The sequence below is a fragment of the Oreochromis niloticus genome, linkage group LG14 (assembly GCF_001858045.2).
Source record: "Oreochromis niloticus isolate F11D_XX linkage group LG14, O_niloticus_UMD_NMBU, whole genome shotgun sequence".
Lineage (NCBI taxonomy): Eukaryota > Metazoa > Chordata > Actinopteri > Cichliformes > Cichlidae > Oreochromis > Oreochromis niloticus.
In genome coordinates, this window is record NC_031979.2 from 26444912 (window position 1) to 26466803 (window position 21892).

Sequence of the window (21892 nt, forward strand, 5' to 3'; positions counted from 1 at the left end):
GAAGATAAATATCTTCATTAAATAGCAAGAACATCACCATGTCAGGAATTTAATTACGCTCACCACAGAGTCTAAACATCTCCTGCTTATAGTGTCATTTATATACCATTAACACAACAATTTGAGACATAAAATGCATCTAGAAAGAAGCAATGTGCCACCTGGTTGACACTTGATGAGCGTAATGACTCAGTCTTTTTATTGATATGTGTAAATGTTCACTGATAATGCTTTTAATTTGTTTATCCGCTCATAACTCTTGTTTAAGGTTAGGGAAAGGTTGCCGGTTTTTACAGTTCTTCAACCCCGCTGATTTCCATTCATTTTTCTTTAGATAAAAGTATCATGTGGTACTGCAGAGGAGTATTGCAGTTTCAATGTAATGCAATACTGCACTAGACAAAAGCTAAACAAGTAAAAACTCTTGAAAAAAACTTGTATATATTCCTTTATGTGCATGTTCACACAGGACCGCCCCCTCACAAATTTTGTGCTGCACAAAAAAGCAACACTTCTTGGACTGAAAGTGTTATTTTATGCCAGTGAATATAACCCTGTTAACAAATGTGTTGATTTTCACAAGTAAAACACTAGAAAAAAAACAAGGTTGGTACACAATCTGCCAATGCATGTTTGTTGTTTACTCAAGGCCCCTGGGAGTCAACCTATACTGGGATTTTCTTCTTCTGGCACTACATAAAGATTTTTAAAAAATGAAATAATGATCTCCGTTTCTAACAAAGTCTTCCAAATATATTCCTGGGCTAAAATAAATGAGAGGTTTTTATTTCACTGCTGTTTTCAAACCAATTCCTCGATTAAACGCTAAATCCATGCCGCTGTAAGTCTCCAAAGAATATAGTGCATTGCACATCAAAGCATCTAGTTTGCCTCGCGTACTCCTGTGCAAAGTAGGACACGCCTTCACTCTGGGGAAGCACTGCCCATCTCTGCGGCTATTTGAGGAACTACAAAGTCCCAGAGGTCTAATTTCTAAAGTCAACCGCATTTGTATAAAAAAATAGTACTGAGTCATCTCCACTCTAAATGCCAACCTTTACTCAAGGAAAAAAAAAAGGTGAGATTATGTCTTTTTCTTTTTACTATGTCAGTAGAAAAAAAAAGACAGCAATTACAGATAAACACTGTTTACAAAATGTTCTAATACTGGCTGTTTGAGATGATGTGATTCCAGTGTTTGATCACAATCCTAAGGCAATTTTTCAAATCTATCTGCACTACAAAACAGTCTGATGGAAAATGCATTTGCTGTGCTCTGATTACAGATTATTACAACCCAATGAACAAACATTTGTCTTGTCAACATCTCCAGTATGAACTACTTCCTCCTGATTGTGATCCTATTTGTATTTCACCACATGCTATTTTTCATGTCAAGAAGTCACTCTCATGTGTATTGCTCATCAAATGTGAGAAAAGCGCTTCGCGAGGCGTCCCGTCGACCGCAAGGTATGACAGAGGCAGACACAATTTAACCGCAACATCCCGGGTATATGAAGTAAATCCAGCTGAAGACCATGTCTGCATATCATCCCCCCCCCCACTCTTTTTCTTTACACATTTGTCCCGTCATCCTCCACTTCACAGTGCTCAGTCCAGGCAAAAATGCCAAAAACTGGACTTATGATATGACACACAGCTTTGTGAAATGTTAAGCCAGTCATGCCAGTCAACTTCTGCCTTGAGCCCAGAAGTCTATTATTAGCAGACTTATTACTTTTTGATGGTAAAAAAGATAATTGAAAGATTTTTTTTTATTATGATTTTCTTTCAGGACATTTTATTAAGAACATTATTATATTAGAACAAACCTATTATGTAATGATGTAAAATGTATCTACTGACAAGTATATAATTCAACACATTAACATTCATGTGAAAACAACGTTTCCACATGCCTCTATGCAGAATACCTTTAATACTTTCACAGGAATTAAGAGGGATAAGTAGCAGCTAAACAAATTCATCAGCAAGTGTGATAACCTCTATATAAGCCAAAGTTTAGGGCAGTTTGCTGTTCTGGAGCATTCAGGTGTGTTAACACAATACCACAATGGTCCCAGCAGTGGACGTCCCAGGTAAGAGAAACTGCACTTGTTTGGAAGGGTTGGCCAGCCACATCTGGAATAATGTACTTTGGGCAGATGCGACAGATGTGGAGATGCCTGGCCATAATGCACAGAGAAACTAGCATATCAGCAGAAACACCTCACACCAACTGTCAAACACGGTGGTGGAGGGCTGGTGACTTGGGCTTGTTTTGCAGCCAGAGGACCTGGACAACTTGCAGTCACTGAGCATATCAAAGGACTCTAGAGTCAAATGTCTGACAGCTAAACTTTGGCCAAAATTGCGTCATACAGTACAACACAGCATGCAAATCTACAGAATAGCTGAAAAAGAGTTGTGGTGTTCTAATGGTCAACAGTCCAGACCTCAGAGTGATTAAAAGTCTGTGGTAAGACCTTCGGAGAGCTGTGCAGAAATAAACAGCAACCAACATAAAAGAAATGAAGCCAAAGGTGGTTCTTCAAGCTATTAAAGTATGACAGGACTGTTAGGAATGCTGTGAAATCTTTTTTTCTTTTTCTTTTTTTTTAAAACATATTGTAAATTATTTATTTTTAAATCAATAATTGACAAATGTAGTGTTACCTTAAGAAAATCTAAATGTGATGTTGCATAAAATTGACTGTAATTTGAAGAAAAAGTCACTCTTTCAATAGTGAGCAAAACCTCACCAAACACCAAAGTGTAAGATACAAGACTAATCCTGACATCTGACATGATCTCAAGCTTTAATCAAGCCACAAATGCTGCCAGTCCACAGGAGCAGCCCTATTTAATAACTGTTTTTATTTATTTTCTTCATTTTGCAATTTTGGTTTAAATCATGTTTGTGCTCACTCCGGGTCAGGGACGAGCTGCTGTACCAAGTGAAGGAGTTTAAGTATCTCTGGGTCTTTTTCCACAAATGAAAAAAGACGGGAGCAGGAGATTTACAGACGGATTGGTGTGGTGCCTGCGGCGCCTGTTTTGGTAATAAGAGAGAGCTGAGTGTGAAAGCGAAGTTGCCGATTTACTGGTCGATCTACGTAGTACCCTCACCTATGCCCACGAGCACTGGGCAGTGACCAAAAGAATGAGAACGCAGATACAAGCGATGGAAATGACCTCCCTCTGAAGGGTGACTGGGCTCTCCCTTAGCCATAGGATGAGGAGACTGCTACTGGACTACTCCTCCACGTTGAAAGAAACCAGTTGAGGTGGTTCAGGAATCTAACAAGGATGCCTTCTGAGTGCCTCCTAGATGAGATTGATGTGTCGCTGTGTATGGGAATGTCTTAGGTCTGGATGTCTCTGCATAGACTGATGCCCCCGTGATACAAACCTGGATAGGGATCAGTCAGAAAATTTATGGATTGACAAAACTGTAGTATTTTGGACCATCTGACTCCGTGTTGAAGAACTTGACCGGCCTTTGGGACGAACTGGAGCTACAAGCCAGACGTTATCACCCAACATCACTGGCTGACCTCACTAATGCTCTAGCAGCTGAATTGGAGCAAATCCCTTCAGCCTGGAAAGCCTTCATAGAAGGGTAAAGGCTGTTATAGCAGCAGACTGAATCCCAAAGTTTTGGAATGAGGCATTTAATAATCACATATGTTTGGCTGTTCACATAATTTACCGAGGGCTCCACAGCCAAATAAACTGTCATAAATTCCCCTATCTGAAGACCTGTCAGCATCACTTTGCTATCTTCCGTTCCTCTCTGCAGTCGTCGGAATCTCAAAGCCTGTATGGTTTGTGCAGATTCTGGTGCAGCTTTAAAGTAATAACTGGCAGGTTTCACTGCTAGACTGACCATTTGGTGCAGTTTGGCAGTCTGAGTCACTCTGGAGTATCACCGGGAAGGATTTTCTGTTTTTTTCAGTATTCTTTAATTTATTCTATTATGAGTTCAACATTTTATTTTTTTTATGAGTCAGATGTGGGCAAGGGGGCAACACATATGAAGTCTGAGACAAACAAAACATTATCATATTACAAAAACAATCTCACAGCCCTAAAAACACAGAGAGGAGAAGATGAGAAAGCAGTGCCACAGTCTGGAAGATAACAACTTATGCAAAACAATACTTCCCACAGGATTCGTCTTATACAGCCCTAACTGAGGCTTTGAACTCAGTGAGAGAAATTAATTTCTGAAGTTTAAAGTTTTGCTGCAGGCGATCCAACACAGCGGATGAACTTCAGGGTCACTTTGCTGAGCTGAGGAACTGAACCGAGAACGCTACTGACCTCCTCACTGTTATCCTACTAATAAGAGGGGAGTAGTTTTAATAATTAATGGCCTTAGTACCCCCACAGTAGTTATATTTACGAATTGCTAGCCATCGTCATTTGATTGATTAAGACATGTTTACAATTCAGTGGCTGAGATGAATAATTAAACAGAACAAAATGTAAAGCTGTCACTGTAATGGGGTTGTTTTCAGCGACTGCAGGAGTGTAAGCACTCTTGTTTCTAAGGTCCTTTGTTTTATCTACAGTTTTATACTTGCAGTTTTCTTTAAATAAGCCTGATTTTGTTTTGTTTTTTAATTTTTTATTAGAGCCGACGTTGAGAATGGGCTTTGTCCCACATGCATATTTTAGTTGCTCTCTTTGCCACACTGCGCATTTCAGGACGTCTAACCTATGATGTCACTATTGTAAAAACATAATTTGAATTTGTTTTGCCTATTTATTTATTTATTTTATGCTTTAATTCATTTAGGCTAGACGCTCGTAAACTGAAGACATTCACTCGTAATAACTCGCTCGAATCTGGTACCTCTTTCCGTCCGTTTTCAGACTCTCACAGATCCACAGTCCTATGCGAATGCATCTACTGTTGATGTATCAAACATAAACCCTCCACAGCCCCAGCCTCTCCAGCCTATGGTTGCTGGTGTGGTGCTCCCTGTTGAGGCCACCTTATTAAGCTGAATGACAAACACTTCAGTACTTGAAGTGGAGAGAGGCTGCTGGGAGAGGAGGCGTGTGCTTTCCCACATTTCAGTCACATGCTACTTTTCCAGAGTACCTTTTTTTATTCTGCTGTGCATTTTCTGCCGTGCTTTTGGTTGAAGTTAACTAATGAGCAGTGCACTAAGTAGGCATTTCACGTGCAACACTGTATATGAGTATTTCCATGTCACAATGCAGTGACTCCACAGTACCTCAAAGGTACTTATTAGGCAGAAATTGTTATTCTGCAATAAATCACTAATTAAAAATGTTCATACAAGACTTCCAGCATGTGAACGTATGACACACAGTGGACAGTATAACTGTTGACTCGTTTTTAATAAGTTTAAATATTTCGTTATGCAAATCAGCAATAATTTGAGGCTATTGTGCATAGAACAATGACATATTACCCCCTTTTAAGTTTATACAATGAACTTGTTACCGAGCAAATCCTTATTCACACATCCAGTAGTTAAGGAGCATTAATTTGAGCTCAGGATTCACTCTATTTTAGCTTTGTCTTTGTTCTCTAGCAAGTCCTAAGGGAATGTGCGGCTGTTTAGCTGCTAAATGCTCCAGTGTTTTCACCCGCTAGTCATTAATTGTGTTTGCTGTTTGGTACAGTAGCTGTTTCTCTGAAAAAGGACTGCCTGCTGTGTCCAAAATCAACACCAAGGGAGCGATGAGAGTGAACCAACATGGAAAAGTTGCAGGACCGACAGCAAAACATTAAGCTGAAACTCCATGTAAAGCTTTTTAAAGCTCGGGCGAGCTTTAGATTAGGATTCTGTACATAAAAAACTTCCAATGCATAACTTTTGCTTGAAGCGGAGCATTTTTACAGTGCAACATGATTTAAAAACTGCATATATCGAACACAATGTCAATGAAAAACTTGGAGAAACTACAAAATCAATACAAAATTTTTAGACATCAGCTAAACAGTGAACTCGGTCCTGGTTTTTAAAATGTGTTTCCCCTGGAATAAACTAAAACTTCATATGACAGACCAGGCCCACACTGAGAAGGGTAGCAACGCTTGAGGCTCTCCTGCCTCAGAAATGCAGTTTAATACTTGCTTTTGCTCCAGCACCAAGATATTTCCCCCACTGGCTTTCTAATTCAATGTATGACCTCTCGCCAGAGAGTTTTAAAAGTCTTCAGGCAATGATCCAGCAGCTTTAGGTCTGGCCAATGACAGATGAGTTGCAGAGGCAGGAGCGAGACAGCTTGCCCTGGGCAAACCACAGAGCTTTGGTCAGCCTGCAGGGGTGAACTTCTGCAGCAGTGACGGGAAGAGAAAAAGCGCATGTAATGTTATTTCCAGGCTACAATATGGCACTGTCCTTTCAAACCCACCACCAACCACAGCATGCATTATGTGCAACTAAGCAGCAGGAGATCATCATGATACAGACAGTTTTTCTTCTCTTATTCTATGCCAAAACACACTGGAGACTTTAACTGGCAGCATTTTAGCATAGAAATTACTCGAATCATTTTCATAGACAGGAAGTGGTCACCTGGAAAGGAAATTTGTGCGCAAATACAGTGCAGCTTTTTCTGCACTTGGATGAAGACAAGTAAAAAAAAATTTAACTGGATGATCAACACAGATCACAGTCCACAGACTCAGCGGTTAATGACACCAAAGGGAATCATTATGAGAGCAACAAGAAGACAAGCCATGCTACCCTCTGGTGTTACTAATTGCTACCACAGACTTTTGTCCATGAGGATTTTTTTTTTTTGAGTTACTGCAATAAGGCAAAGCTCATTTAGTAATTGGATATGCAAGCAAGAAAGTGAATAATAGATCTCATGGAGTGAAAGGAATGTTTTGCATATGAGAGGAAGCTGCTATTTTGCATACTGTAAGTAGTACACTTGAGTATGGTGGTCATTTATTTTCACTGATGAATGAGCTTTTATGTCTGTATGATGTGTGACATGCACGGGGACACCGGTTCTGTGATTAAAAGACTGAAAGTTTTAACCACACTTGTTTTGATTTGATGTTAAAAGGACTGCCTTATGTTTCTTGTTGACAGTTCGCGGCCCGTCTAATTCTGCTTCAGCGTGTCGCCACATGCAGTAACAATTAATTGCATCAAGCATAAAAGACACCGATGAGAATTAATTCACTCGACATGCCTTTTAAAATTAAACTCTGGCCATTTAAAGATAATTTGCGGCACATCTTCTGCATTATATTTAATAATGCATTGATTGCAAGTAGATTTATGATTCCCGTGTCTCTGTAACTGTTTCTCTTTGACGCACACATGCAGTAGATCTTTGCTAAGCACACTGTGCCATTGTAGTCCAGTGCTGGAGGGAGCCTGCCCTCCAGTTACGCCGTTATCAGACAGTTGATGAAATGTTAACAAAGAAGACATTAGAAAGCAAACGGGAGACAGCTGGTGCAATCTTAGCAGAGCAGAGCAGCAGTGGAGATGTCAGACAGACATTCTGAGTCGCTGCCAAAAGGCACAATATGGTCACTAAAATTGCACTGCATGGACAATTTGCTTTTTTGTGCAAGAAAAATGGCTCTTCAAGACTTAGCAGAGTACAAGAAGTAGTTCTTTTCATACCGCTTTGTAGGAATCTGCTTTAAAGGAACACCTTTACTTCAGCTTTATACGCTCAGTTAGATCAAAGAAAATAAAAATATCTTGCTACTCTTAAAAAAAATCTGTTCTCAAGGTATTTTCATGCAGGAGAACTCGTCTTAGTTTTTTGTAACGCCAGCCTGTGCACAGTGTCGATGTGTTCTTGTGAAAAACGTGTGTAATCACCTTGAACTTCACCTATGATCCGAGCGTTTCAACACCCAGAGGTCTCACCCTAACGCCCGGCTTAAAAGGAAACTGTTGTTTAGAGACACAAAACATGAATGGAGTCTTTCCTGAATGCGAAACACGGTCATGAAATCGTGTTTCATCGTGTGCAAGAAGAAGGAGCTGCTGCCTTTAGCAAACGTTTAAAAGGGGCATTTTGTATTACACGTGCAAAAAAATGGGACGTAAAACGTTAACATGCATTCCGTCTCTCCCTGTCTTAAATCGGGCTCAGTGGGGGAATTGCACAACTGCGCTGTGCAGCCACTGCTTGGTCCAGTTTGTTTCACAGAGGGGGGACTAAATAAAATAACTGAGAAATCTTTCTGCCATCGTGTTTGATCGCAGGTGGCTCAAGATAACATAGCTCAAAGTCAATTACTGACAGTAATGGATCATGTAGACAAAAATGACTTTTATGATCTAATGTTATGGTTGAGAATCTTTCTGAGTCATCTACTGCCCCAGGGTTAGGTTACAGAAAAGCTTAATCAATTGTGAACAACTGGCTCGGTCCTGTTGGTTGTTTCTTTGAGTTTATCTTTCGAGCCAGAAGGACCAATTTCTGGCCTGGCCTGCAGCAGTCAGCAGTGAGTGCCGGCAGTGCAGCGTGCACATTTGTCATAATTGTCTGCAGGCAAGCACACAAAAATAGTACTTACAGTTGTTGTGCTGGTTTTCTGCTTTGACAAGTAAGCATATTGTGGGTGAACACACCCAGCAGTACAACTGGCTGGAGGACTGAATAGAGCATCGTGAAAGTAACGAGCAGATTCAGACCTATAAACATGCAATTTACTGCATCTGATCAAAACTGTAAATGCAGGCAACGTTTTAAAGTGAGAAAATGTTATTTTGCTGAGATTCACATGGAGCAATGAAAGGGAGGCATGTCACTGTTACTGTGTGAAAGGGGAGATCTGTAATATCTTTTGTTGTATCATAGATACTGTCATTCATCAAACCGGGTGACCTCTGGCCAGTGCCCTTAGCCACATCCACAGAGTCTAGCTATGATGGATGCCTTATTAGAGTCCTTTATTAGTGTACTTTAGCCGGGAGATAAACTTTGTAATTAATGTCTCAGTTTGAGTATATCTCATTTATTTCAATCGGATAAAGGTGACTCTTCCAGCCGACCGGAGAACAATGGCCATCGGAGGAGACAGCAGCTTGGCAGCCGAGCGGAGCCTAGGAATGCTGAATAACAATCCCATCATCCATCATGGTACGTAGGGAGTCGGCAGACTGTGTTCGTCCCGAGGAGAAGTTCCAAGGAGCAGTTCACAATCAGGAGGAATGGCAAGGCTGAAAACGGCCACTTCCACTCGCGCTGCTTCCGTATTCTTCAAAACAGAACAAAAGAAACGGGCTGTACTTTTTGTTCTGCATGGAAAAATATGGCAGCAGAAACTGGTTGTATTTCTTTACCTAACTTGGCTGCGTGCTTGTCAATTAGAATTCAAAGCATTTTAGCAGCCAGGGGTGCCAATATGTACCACTGGCATGCTGCTGTAATCTACAGTTCAATATTACCCACGCATCATTAAAATCAGACTTGATGAATGACATAATGATGAGAGCAGCCCGAGCTGTGCTCAGCTACGGTCTGTGATGATGGCAGTAGTAATTTTCCTGTTAGGCCGGCCCCTCCTGTTTACTTAACCTTTCCGCAGTCCTCATTAACTCACCAACACCAGCAACTATGTTGGGTTGCCAAGGGCAAACACAATGGGCAGATGGAGCTGAGCTGAGACCATCACTTAGCCGGGCTGAGGTCACTCTTCTATCCTGCTGGTTCAAACCCTTCTCTCTGAATCTTAACATGTCATTACATTATTCCTGCTGCTAGCTACGCAACCAGCAATAGCCAGTATTTCACAAGCTTTCATTTTCATTTAAGGATGAGGGGAAGCACGAATAAGCGAGGCGTCACAGGAAAGAAATCTCTACACTATTTCCTTCTGCTGTAAAGGTGCTCTGAGGTGTTTCACTGTATTTATTTATTTATTTCACAAATACCCTTCAGTAAGGCTCCATGAGAGAGGACAAAATGCAAACCCAGCACTGGGGGTAATGGGATATGCAGTCATTCATTCTGCTGCCGGTTCATACTCTTTGGCCAAATGACACCTTGGAAAAAAGCCACCGCGATGCAGTAGCACCTTGTGAAATCACAGCCATTATTAATCCAGAGAAGGGCATGCAGTCTGATTACACACAGCCATAAAAGACACAGTCACAAAACACGTCGCGAGTTAGCCCGTCTATAAATGAAAGCTTAACACGGCCCTGAAAATGTGTGCAATTAAATTTCCAGGAAATCCAACGGCGTGATTAAAACACGTCTTAAAGCCGCAATCTGTTATTTTCCTCACATTCAAAATTACAGAACATCCTACTGTCGCATTTTACAGAACTGCCATCTTGTTGTTTTTAGTGAGAGATGAATAATGAATACATTATTCACTGCTCATTGTGAAGTTGGGCAACAACGCTAATGCCATCATTGACTTGACAAACCTGGCCAACGCTCCTCAGTCTCATAGCACATTAAATACTGTTTAGCATACTGAGTATGTGGTGCAGTTCATATTAAAATTGAAATGCTGCATTAGCCAGAGCAACACATCAAGCGAGTGTGTCTAGACCTTTGCTGCACATTACTCTCTTGTTTAGTGCAAAACGTAACAGAAATTTGAAACAGTAACAGAAACAGCAGAAGACTGAAGAAGTCAATAAAGGGAGACTAAAACAGAACAAGTAGTAATGAAGCTAACACTAGTAGAACCTACATTACTTTGATTTCATGCAAAAGTTTGAGGTATTTTTTATATATTTTATAGAAATATTTAAGAAAACATTTGGAAGACTAACAGCTCTCATATGTATTTACATGTACCGTATCTACAGTGTCTCTGTCTCACTCTGACACTGTGCACAAAAAATGTGGAGTGAGCAAATGTGTCCTTCAACAACTGTTTTTTTGGGGGTTTTTTAACTATTTGGTCAGCTCCCCTCCTCCCAGATTGGCAAGGACATTGCCTTTGAGTCTGGGCTTTCACTGTTGGTTAATAAATAACAAAATAATCAACAAAGTACGACTGCGAACATTATTTGCAGCCTTGACTAGAAAAAACCTTCCAAAGCCTGTATGAGAACATTTTGGACTGTAACTGTCAACAGCAAAAAAACAAAACCAAAAAAGAAGAAAATAACATTTAAAAACAATATTTAAAAAATGAAAACTAGAGATTTTTTTTAGTGAAGCCCCTAAAAAAGCAGCTACGGCTGCTTGCAGATTTTTAACTACCTGCATCTGCGCTGGTCTCCCAGTTGACCAGTTAAAGCAGATGGCCGGTAATGTCAGCACTAGCAGGAACTTTGTCTCCCAAGCTCGGCTTAGCCTCTGTCGGGTCCCCCTGGTTATTTGAAATGCTCACCAAAGGTCACGTCTGCCATGTTAGAGTAAACAGGAGGCCAGTTATACCAACGTGTTTTGTCTCTGTAACACTCTCGGTGGGACGCCCGCACTCTGTTTTGTTTAAGTGGGCCTGTCTCCAATCAGTTAAATCAACAGCAGCCGTTTGGAACGGGAGCTGGAGTGACAGGTGAACTGTGGCACTGTCTGCTTTCCTTCCCCGTGTTATCAGCTCCCAGGTTTGTGAATGGCAGGACTTGAGCCACTCTCCTGTCGATAGTGAAACAACCCACCGGGACACACAGGAAATCCATTAGCCCAGTACTGCTGTTTGACATGCTCTCAGTGAACTGCACCTATCTTGACACAGTGCAATTTGAGGCTGTCCTGTGACTGAATTACTGAGGGCACTGTTGCATCAGTTTGAGGGACTAGAAAGAGAGAGACAACCATAAGAGTGATAGTGTTTCTTTTATCCAAATTCAAAAAAAAGGCATTTTCTGACTTTCGGACATGACTAATTTTTTCACGTATACATTCAATGATGGTAAATTTAACACATATGAAGATCTTAGGTAGATAATATTTAAAGAAATGCTTCACCATTGTAAATGCTTGTCACCACTCTCAAAGCAGCATTCTGCCTGTTATAATTATGGAGTTTTAGTCAATAGTTGGGTGATTTGGCTGAGTAAAAATACTTGCAATGCAAGAAACAGCATTTCAACTGCTTTCCATGGAAACTAGCCAAAGCCAGGTTAAAAAGTCTCTAAATGTTGTCACCCCCTAATTAGCCTCTTCGTGACATCGTCTTGTCACATTTGCATTCTTCTTAGTGTCAGCTGCTGTCAATCCTTTGCATGTGTTTTCCCTCTGTGCTCACATACAGTTTTAATACAAATTATTTCTCTATAAAACCATACTCATACTCTGATTCAGTTGCCTGACAATAAAAAATAACTGCAACATCCTAATTAACAAAAGCTTTATCAAAAGTTTAGGAGTTTTCCATGCAGTTAAATGAATGTGCTGTTCTCTCTGAACAAAGCAGACCTAAAATATGTGTATCTATGGCAGAGAGGTACTTGCAGAGTCTATTTTGTGCAGTATGGCCAGTCAACAAAGTCTCCAGCTTTGTAACCAAAGACTAAATTCTGAAAAGTTAATGAATATACAGAGACAAAAAACAGCGAGCTTGGTTTTGTTTAAAGATATCTCACTGACTCAGTTATTGTAATTAAAGAGATAGAAGGTGCTAGTGAGTGAGCTTCACTGTTTTTTAAATTTTAAATGTTCCTTGTTACTTTGTTAATGTCATCAAAGTATTTTAAATAAAACGTCAACTCATTTAAAGAAAGTAGGACTTTTTTTTATGAATATCCCACATAAATTTCTCAAGCGATCCAACCTAAACCGAAGTGCCGTTTAGACACCTTGTTAGAAAAAGTGACACATTCCAGTCAAAGTATGGTCGTCCACTTTCAAACTCTTTCACACCACAAAGTATAGTCCTCACTAAACAGGCTCCCAGTTTGTCGGACGTAAAGGCTGCTGACTTTCATGCCATCTGGTGACCTCCTCAAAGCAACTAGGAGACATTTCTCTGGTGGCAGCAATGCAATATAGCACCTCTGACTGTATTATTGGTTATTTCTCTGCGGGTGTCCTTCAGCCCTATTTAGGTCACTCCCTCCACTGCGTTGTACAAATAAAATTATGCACAGATTGCAATTCAACTGCTATTCCGCCACTTGGCAAATTGCTATGAGGCCAGGAGAAATTGAAAAAGCTGGCAAGGTCTCAGCTACCTGACAGTGACTGTGACTATGATGAAGTATCCTCCTGTTACCGCTGTTGACTTTGCCAAATATCGGAGATCTCCACAGTCTCCACCCCATGCTCTGGGCCCGCCAGCTTTATAAACAGAGAGCAACCGGTGCCAACATTTCTATGAGTAACACCAACAGCCCAGCCTGCAGGATCATGTCTCTCTGAATATCTTGCTGAGAGGTTACTTCGTCTTCATGTTCTGTTTTGCTCCTCACTTAATTTTGAGATCTCAGAAGCGTATTTCTCTTCCAGGTCTCGGTGGCTTGGAGCACTCTTCACAGAAAAGTTGTGAATCCAAACAATCGGTGGCAACGGATTGTGTTAAAAAAAACACACAGAGTTCAAAAACACATTAATGAGCCACTGTAAAACACAAACAATATGTATATATGTAATCCAACATTTCTTCTAATCATGGATTCAAATGTTTTTGTTTGTTCTTTTTAAAGTGACCTTACTTTTATGGTGATCGAGGGGGTTTGGGTTGTATGTGGAGCTGGTAGCTGTCAACAAAATCTGCCAACGCTGTTTGGGGGCTGACATTTTTAGCTGCTGCTTTGTACCGTCTATAATTTGAACATTTGACACCAGCTTAGTCATTAGGAAATTAACTATAATCAAGAACGTGTAGTGCTGTAACCTCGGCACGCCCCCATGTGACTCCATTTATCGGATCACAGCATCAAGTAACCAACTGCCATAGAGAAAGATTTCAAATTACAGATGGTACAAAGTAATAGCTAAAAATGCCAGCCTCCAAACAGCGTTGCCAGAATTTACCAACATCAGTCTGGAATAAATTTGATTTGATCTTTAATCAAAATTGAATATACCTCACATTTGTTCTGCACATTTTTAATGTAGAGGTTCTCAAAGTTTCAAAGAAAATTACAACTGGTGTTTGTAATTTGTCTGATTTATAGTTATAACTTCAATTATTTTTGATGCTTTATGTTTTTATTTTCCAATCATTAGTAAGGCGGTTACTACAATCATTAAAGTTAAGAAGAGCTGAAGTTGAATAAACAAATCGTTATGATCTGCCATACGATAAAAAAGGAACAGTTATGCAATCTTTCTTTGTCACTACGCAAAGTGTGGGCCACACTTTGTAAACCCTGGTCTTGCAGCAAATGCATATGACAACACAACCGGGCGTATGCATGTCAAACAACGCCAAGTCCCACACACACACAAGCAATCACAAGAGCTGAACTCAGAGGAAGAGACAGGTTATGACAGGAGTAAAGTGGTTATCTGAGATAAGAAACGTCTATCCTTCAACCGAAAATCATATTCTCCCTCCACATTTTATCTGTGGGTAACACCTGTTGCGATGAAAACAAGTCGAATGGATATAGACACATGAGGGATATTCACTTGCCAATATCCTTTTAGATCCAGAGGAAGGGAAACGAAGCCACACTGTACATCCCGTTTAAAAAAATCACACTTTAAATGTGCGTATTTGTGCAAAGTCACGTGGTCGCTGTGTGAGCGCTACCGCCTCCTTCAAAACCAAAACTACTTCAGGTGGCAATTTCATCGAATCCCACAATCATTCCTTCTAAAATCTCAGCATAAACACTTCGCATTCATCCAACCAAGCGAGGCCTGAGAAAGTCTGCAGGTCACTCCGGTAAATTTATTGTAATGTGCCGTTCGGTGTCCATCAATCACATCAAACTGCTCTTTAAGCTTGGGGACATTTTGTATTTTTGACGAGCCTCACTAGACCGAGCACCCTGTGTTTAAGGCCGAAAGCTTACGTTTATGTGGCTGCTGGCAGACTGGGCCCTGAACTACATGTGGCGTGGAAATCTGATCCATTTATCTTTTGGATTGTGAAGATGCATCTGACCTTGCTACCCCGAGGAAATGTTGATAAAGCTTTCTGCCTCAGAATCATGGTTGATAGCATTAAGTTTTCTCCGGAGCTTTCGTGTTGCACACCGGCTCACACGTGCGGACCAAACAGAGGAGTGTGGAACACCGTGGTACATGTTGTGGCTTGAAATTGGAGATTTCTCAGTCGTGTTTTCCTGTCAACACATTGTAACATTTTCAGAGAGTCCATAAAGATGCTGAAATGTGTAACTGCGTGTCGGTTTCACAACAAAATACTCCAGATTTGTCTTTGCACACCTCAGCTGCTATGATCTGAGACTGATTCTCAGCATCCAAATATGTTGAAACATCACCGGTTGTCAGGCAGTGGAAATATCTACCATCCCTGACATAAAGAGAAGCAACATGATAAATTAGGTCAGAGATAACAAGTGTCAAGACTGTAGCTCCATCTCCACCTCTCTCTTCTTCCTCTCTCATAGCTCCCTGTTTTCTCCCTCTGCTCTCTTATAGACAGACCCGGTAAATACCACATGTGCATGCAGGTCTCACCTGTTACAGCTGCTGCCCATTATCACATAAGCCTCTGCTTTTTTTACCCATTTCTCTCCAGTTGGTTGTCATTCTCGTTCGTACTGCTGCTGTTATTGGTCTGTCCTTGGAGTGATGTATTACAACTATGTGTATTTTCTCATTTTTTTAAAACTTCTCCTTTATGTTACTTTGTATTACTGGCGAAATCTTTTGCTCTGTACTGCATTTGTCTTATTGTTGGGTATAATCATATCATATTCTACTATTGTTATTTAAAGGACGCAAACGAACAATTAAAGTCATGCTGCCTGTTCAGGATCTGCTGGGATTTACATGTAAATGACAGACAAAATGTTATTACTTACATATATGATCAAAAAAACCCAAAAGACCTTTCAAGAATAGCTCATACGCTGCTTAGCGATGTGAAAAGTACCTTTTTGTTCAAAGGACACCACCTTTCGATAGATCCTGTCCAGACTACAGCAGCGCTTATTAAGTTTTCCAGAGTTTTTATGGCAGTCTCTCACAACAACAAATTCCCTTCCTGCTCCATATCATTCAGCTTGACTGCTAGGGCAAAACCATTATTTGAACTGACGAATAGGTCTACCTCATTCTAACCCATCACTTTCCATTGCTGTTGACGCTGGGCTCTAACCCTTATATGAGAAACTCCATCCTAGCTCCTTGAGTTCAACCACCAGCTGTTCAGCAGACAAGCTAGCGCTGCTGAAAGAGAAGACACCGCATGAAAGAAGATAAAGATTTTACAAAAGTGCATGGATTGCGCAAAGATTCAGCAGTATCAGGCATCCTGAATGCTTGCAAAGCCAGATGGATATTCTTCTTCTTCTTCTTCAGATGTTTCTCTCACGCCGGTTTTCTTAAATGTGAAGCTTCTGCCTTGTCAGTTCTGCTACACGGCCAGCAACCCGATGTCACCCTCCCTGCCTTTAAACTATGACACCTGTCACAGAAAATCATGTAATTTGGTGAAAATCTCCGACCCTCCGATGTCCTTCCAGTTTCATCGACTGTTCTCTTGCTCACTCTGACTTTCTTGTGCTGACACTTATGGTAGCCTCCCTTTGAGAAAGGAATGGTGCAGCTTGTTCCCCCTGCCCTGCCAAGCTCCATCTGTTGACCTCTGCCTGTGCTCACTCATCTCTGTAGGGTTTTTTACCTGTCTGTCGCCTCCTGATAGGAAAATAGCTATACTTTTGGCACTGATTAGCTCTCCCTGCCAGCATGGCTCATTCTGGACTACTGTCTGAAACAAACCCTCTCATGAGGAAATAAGAAGTAGATCATGATTAAAGTCTCCTTGTTCTAAATGAACAAGTGCAGAGGTCAACAGTACACAGGTTTGCCAGTTTCTAGTTCTTCAGGCTTTGCCTCTTCTTTTATCATCTAATTAACATTTTTGGTCCCACACTGCTTGTAAGTTCATCCAACACACCACGTCACCAAGTCTGATCCTCAGCTATTTCTCAATGACGCCTGTGCAGCATATACACGTCTATCCTCCCAAGAAAAATGAGAGTGCCAGTCATATAGCCAAAAGCAACATATGTTTAGCTACAAGCGACAAAGTGACACTTCTCTGTCTGGAGCCAAAGGAGAAAGTAATGCTAACAACAAAGACACAAAATAAACAAAAACTCGCTATTTGGACAGAAAAACTGCTGATCTGAAGATTGAAACATGCTTTACCGCCTAAGCACAGTAACCAGTGTGTTTTACTTTGTTTCTGCGTTGGTAATTCAAAGTGATCTTTTCACAATAGCGACCAAACAGCTTGAAATGGAAAACGACGAAAAGATTAAAATGTTTACAATAGAGTGCTTTAGTGACCGCCCACTTTTTTAAGGGCTCCGGTTCCCATTCATATTCAGCAATGTTATTGATATTTTGGGCTCACTAAGAGACCTGACATTCATGGTTTTAAACACTTCCATAATAACCCGCAACCTCCACCAATAACAGATGAGTTACAGTTTAGGATTGTGGGTAGAGCAAATCAACCACTTTTGTCTTAAAAAGGTTCATATATTGTTTACTTTTGGTTTTATCTTCTGTTCTGTTGTGAAGCACTTTGCGATGTTTATCTTGAAAGGTGCTCTACAAATCAAATTGTATTCACTTACTGACTTTACAGATGATACAGATGTGTTTTTACAAGAGCACATACCATCAGTTTGCCTTGTCATAGGTGATTAGTAAGTCTACTTAAGATGGTTCTAACATTATGGCTCATAATCAAAATCCCTAGGCAGAACATGAATGTGATATTTACTTCAGGAACCTCCCTGTTGTGCTCTATACAAGCCCTCAATGACCTGCTGAGAAAGCAAAGTCGGCATTACCAGCAGGCAGCTATCCTGTCTAAAGAATGAAAATGACAAAGAAAGAAAAAGATTCAGAGAACATGTTCAATGATGAGCTTTTTTTGTAAAGGATTAGCAAAATTAAAATGTAATTATTCTTCTTGTTTTATGTTTGCCTGCTGGATTTTCCTTAATCTCAGTGTGAACTGGAATGACTGAAACCAGGAGATGGTGACTGGCGTCCTAAAACGTACAGACTACAGGGTCGTACTAAGCTCCAGTGCGCTTGTAATTAAGTGATCAAATTATTTAAAAAATGTATGTCTTTCCTTAAATTAATTTTAAAGGCTTGTTGATTCAACATTAATATACGGAGAGGCTGACAAGGACTTGCTGTAAAACATTTTGAGCTTTCTGTGGTTTTATACACACAATATTTGTATTTGTGTACCAAAGATGGACGCGGGTGTGATGAGATATGCGTCAGTGGTTTTTTGAAGTCCTGTCTGGCGCCTCGTCTAAAACCTTATGACTGTTTTTCTTTTTTTCTCTGGAGTGCTCAGTTATCATCTAACACTATCAAGTGTTGTTGCAAGCTGTACTCAAATAATTGTACGGTTACATACCTCAGCAGGTACCTGCTAATGTGCTAATGGGAATCGCAAATGCGATGAAAATTTTCTTGTTAAAACTTCTTGAGTGCTCTTAGTATAATTAACAATACAGCATATACAAACACTACAGACATGGCCAAGAGGTCCATTTCAGTCTCTCAAAGCAGCCAAACCCCAATAGTTAATAACTTTAAGTCTTAATTTGATACAGATGGGTAAGAAATAACAGAAATCACCACCTGTAGCTTTGAGCAAACTGATTAAATAGAACAAAACCACTGTGTACCAGGCTGTAATCAATGTGCATTTAAGCTTTAAGGTTTTATCATGAAAGTCTATTGAGTTCAACCACCAGCTTTTCTGTTTACAGCCAGACTCTAATAGTTGAAATTGAAGAAATTGCAGGATTTTTTTATACCGTACATTTGATGAACAGAGGTTTCAAGTTGAGACCAACCTTGCCTCTGACAAACACTGTTGTTAGGAAACAAAACAATATATATATTTTAAGAGGATCTTTAGCAGCAGTGTCTAAAATGCAAAATGATCTTTAGTTTTTGCATACAAATGTTTTAATAGGGTCTTGATAGGTGAGGTCATTAGAAGCGATTAAAGTGTCCAGCAATCATCCTGCTGTTCTCTTGCTGTTTGGACTGTAGATGAGCTCAGTGGTTGAGCAGGGAGCAGGGTACCAGCATTAGCACCACGCAGAGCAGCAGTGCTCTGATTTACTGTTCCCAGGGCTGGTGATTGAGGAGAGCATTACGTCACAGCTGATAGATCAGAGAGTCTTACGGCAGAGTGGGGCTCCATCAACTGCTGCTGACAGTAGCGTTAGTGCTGACAACCAGCGAAAATGGATTTATGGAAAGAAAAAAAAAAAACACAGATACTCTATGCACTGACACAAAACAGCAAGAGCGCTTACAGGCACAAAACACACACATACATACACACTAACTCAATATTGCACAGGCCCATAATTCTTGGGGGCAAACACATGCATTCAATAAGATACATGAAGACATTATTGCAGCAAACCCAGATCTGCACAACACAGATGCTCCAATAAAATGCTTACTGGCAAAGTGCTAAACAGAAACACTTTAAGCTGTCAATCGACAGTATGTTTGTGGTAGTTAATGTATTTCTTATTATTTCTTCCTGGGTGGCAGTTACTGCCGTCTCACACAAGGTTTACTCCAACAATCCAATGACATACAGGTTATAGGGACAGGAGACTTTAACTGCCTGTGGGAGTGCTTGCTTTTAATTTGTCTCTCGTGCACTTTTTGATTGCCTGGCCAGTGTGATACCCTGTTTTGTTCACTTTTCTTTTCCGAGTCTGAATCTTCAGCTTTATTACTTAATATTCAGCTTTTCGAAGTGGGAGATAGGGGTGAGGGAAAGACAATCAATACAGTGTAGTACTGCTATATTTTGCGTGGAAATATTGTATCAACACAGGAACACCAAATATTGATATCTTATTACAAAAACTGAACATAAATCATGAACTTTGCTTTACTAAAATATAAAAAAGGGTTAAACTTTTTTTTTAGCTAATGAGGAGAAGTGATAGTACAGGAGGAAGTTGGTCAAACAATGATTGGGGCACAGGAGAAAGAAATCAGAGAAGCACTGTCTGCTTCGATTTTTTGCAACAACGATGGGACAAAATAGAGGTAAATGACACTTGGAAATATCACAAACATGACGGCTCTCACGCAGCACCATCCTGTGATAATGTTAGCTGAGGATGGCAAAGCTAACAGTACATCAGCTCAACAGAAAACCCAACACACTTAGCTTGAAAAAGCTACTTTCTGATTTAGAGCAAGCTAAGAAAATCACACAATCCAAGACCTGAATCCATACAACGTTGTGAAAATAAGCACTTTTGTTACACGCTCAAGACACAGCCGTACCCACGTTGTGTCACGTCCATGCTGAGGAAAAGCTGAGTGTAGTAAGAAGAGTTGCAAGCCATGGACTTCACAGACTGTGATTCATATGTGATTACAACTGCTCATTATGTCCCAGACGACTGCTGACTGCTGTCTCATGTTCAAAACAGCTGTAATACTACACAAGTGTGAATTAACTTAACTCAGACTAGACTAATATAAACAGTTCAGTTTGTCAGCTGTTTGCAACATTTATGACAGCTTTTACTGACAGTTTGTTCAGTCTGTTTGTGGAAAATCCCATTTAGCAACGGTAAAAATGACTCAAGTAAGAGGAACGACTCAGAACTTCATCTTATTAGGTAAAGCAGCTACTAACAAAGTTTACCTTTGAGGATAATACTGAGCATATCGCAAAATGTTAATATCTTATTAAGTACCATGATAGAGTAATATTGCATTTTGAGGTTTCTATGGGCTTTTGGTTTTTTTTTTTTACTCATTGATTATTTTTTAATGTGTCATGTGCTTGGGTTCCCTTCCCTTCTTTATCTACTGATATTGCTTTAATTCCTTCTTCTTCGGATGCTCCCTTTAGGGGTTGCCACAGGGGACAATCTGCCTCTATCTCCACCCTATCCCCAGCATCCTCCTCTGTCTCATCACCCCTCTGCATGGCCTCCTTCACTTCATCCATAAACCTTCTCTGTGGTCTTCCTCTTTTCCACCTGCCTTGCAGCTCCATCATCAATATCCCTAAATGCATCCTTAAATGTAAATTTATGTTGCTGAGGTATTACAGCTACACACACTACACCATCACACTTCCATACTATAGCAACCTATAAAAATGACTTTATTCATCATTTTCTGCTCATAATTCAACTATGAATCCCAACAATCAGTCACCTTACTTCTGTTTTTAATATTTTTAACATTTGAAACCTTTTAAATTATTAACTGTTGTTTAATAATTTATAATGGAGATTTTTTCAGCTCCATGCATCGTTAAATATATACTTTTGCATTACAAAGGTAAGCAGTGATGTTTTTTATTAGACTGATAAAACTCTTAGGCGTCGTAAGTCCTCCTGTTTTGAATGGAGTTCAGCCAACTTTACTCATCTTCGGTGCCAGAGCCGAGCATGTCAGAGCAGAACAGAAACGTGCTGCCCTCCATTTCCATTACACATATCTGTTCCCTTCACATCTAATTTAGTTGCTTGGTAATTTGGAGAGAAGGCTCGGGTTGTAAAAGTTTATAGCTTTCCATGCTGTTAGGCTGTGTGTACAGTGTGTACAGTGACGCAGCTATTTATCAAGGTCTTCCCAACATATGATCGGAGTAACTGAAGGTTAAAAGGAAGGCATACTATATCCTGCACAGTGTGTTTAACTGTGACCTCCGGAGAGACTGCTGAACATCGTCTTGAAGCTAATTCTGGTACGGTGCATCAATTGATATCTAATGTTCACTTCAAAAGTAACAAATCAGTGGGATAAATAAAAGTGATGATTGCTGACC

The 21892-nt window shown here is 40.3% G+C and overlaps 1 protein-coding gene and 1 long non-coding RNA gene across 4 annotated transcripts in view; both read right to left on the reverse strand.

Moving 5' to 3' along the window:
- The window catches only part of cadm1b (cell adhesion molecule 1b), a 160334-nt gene that overhangs the window by 75258 nt on the left and 63184 nt on the right, over positions 1-21892 (reverse strand). The gene's annotated exons all lie outside the window — the stretch shown is intronic.
- LOC112842105 (uncharacterized) lies at positions 1673-17199 on the reverse strand. The gene is made up of 2 exons (XR_003213743.1): positions 11197-17199; positions 1673-6319 (listed from the first exon to the last, which is right to left on the reverse strand). It is a non-coding gene; the product is annotated as an uncharacterized LOC112842105 (long non-coding RNA).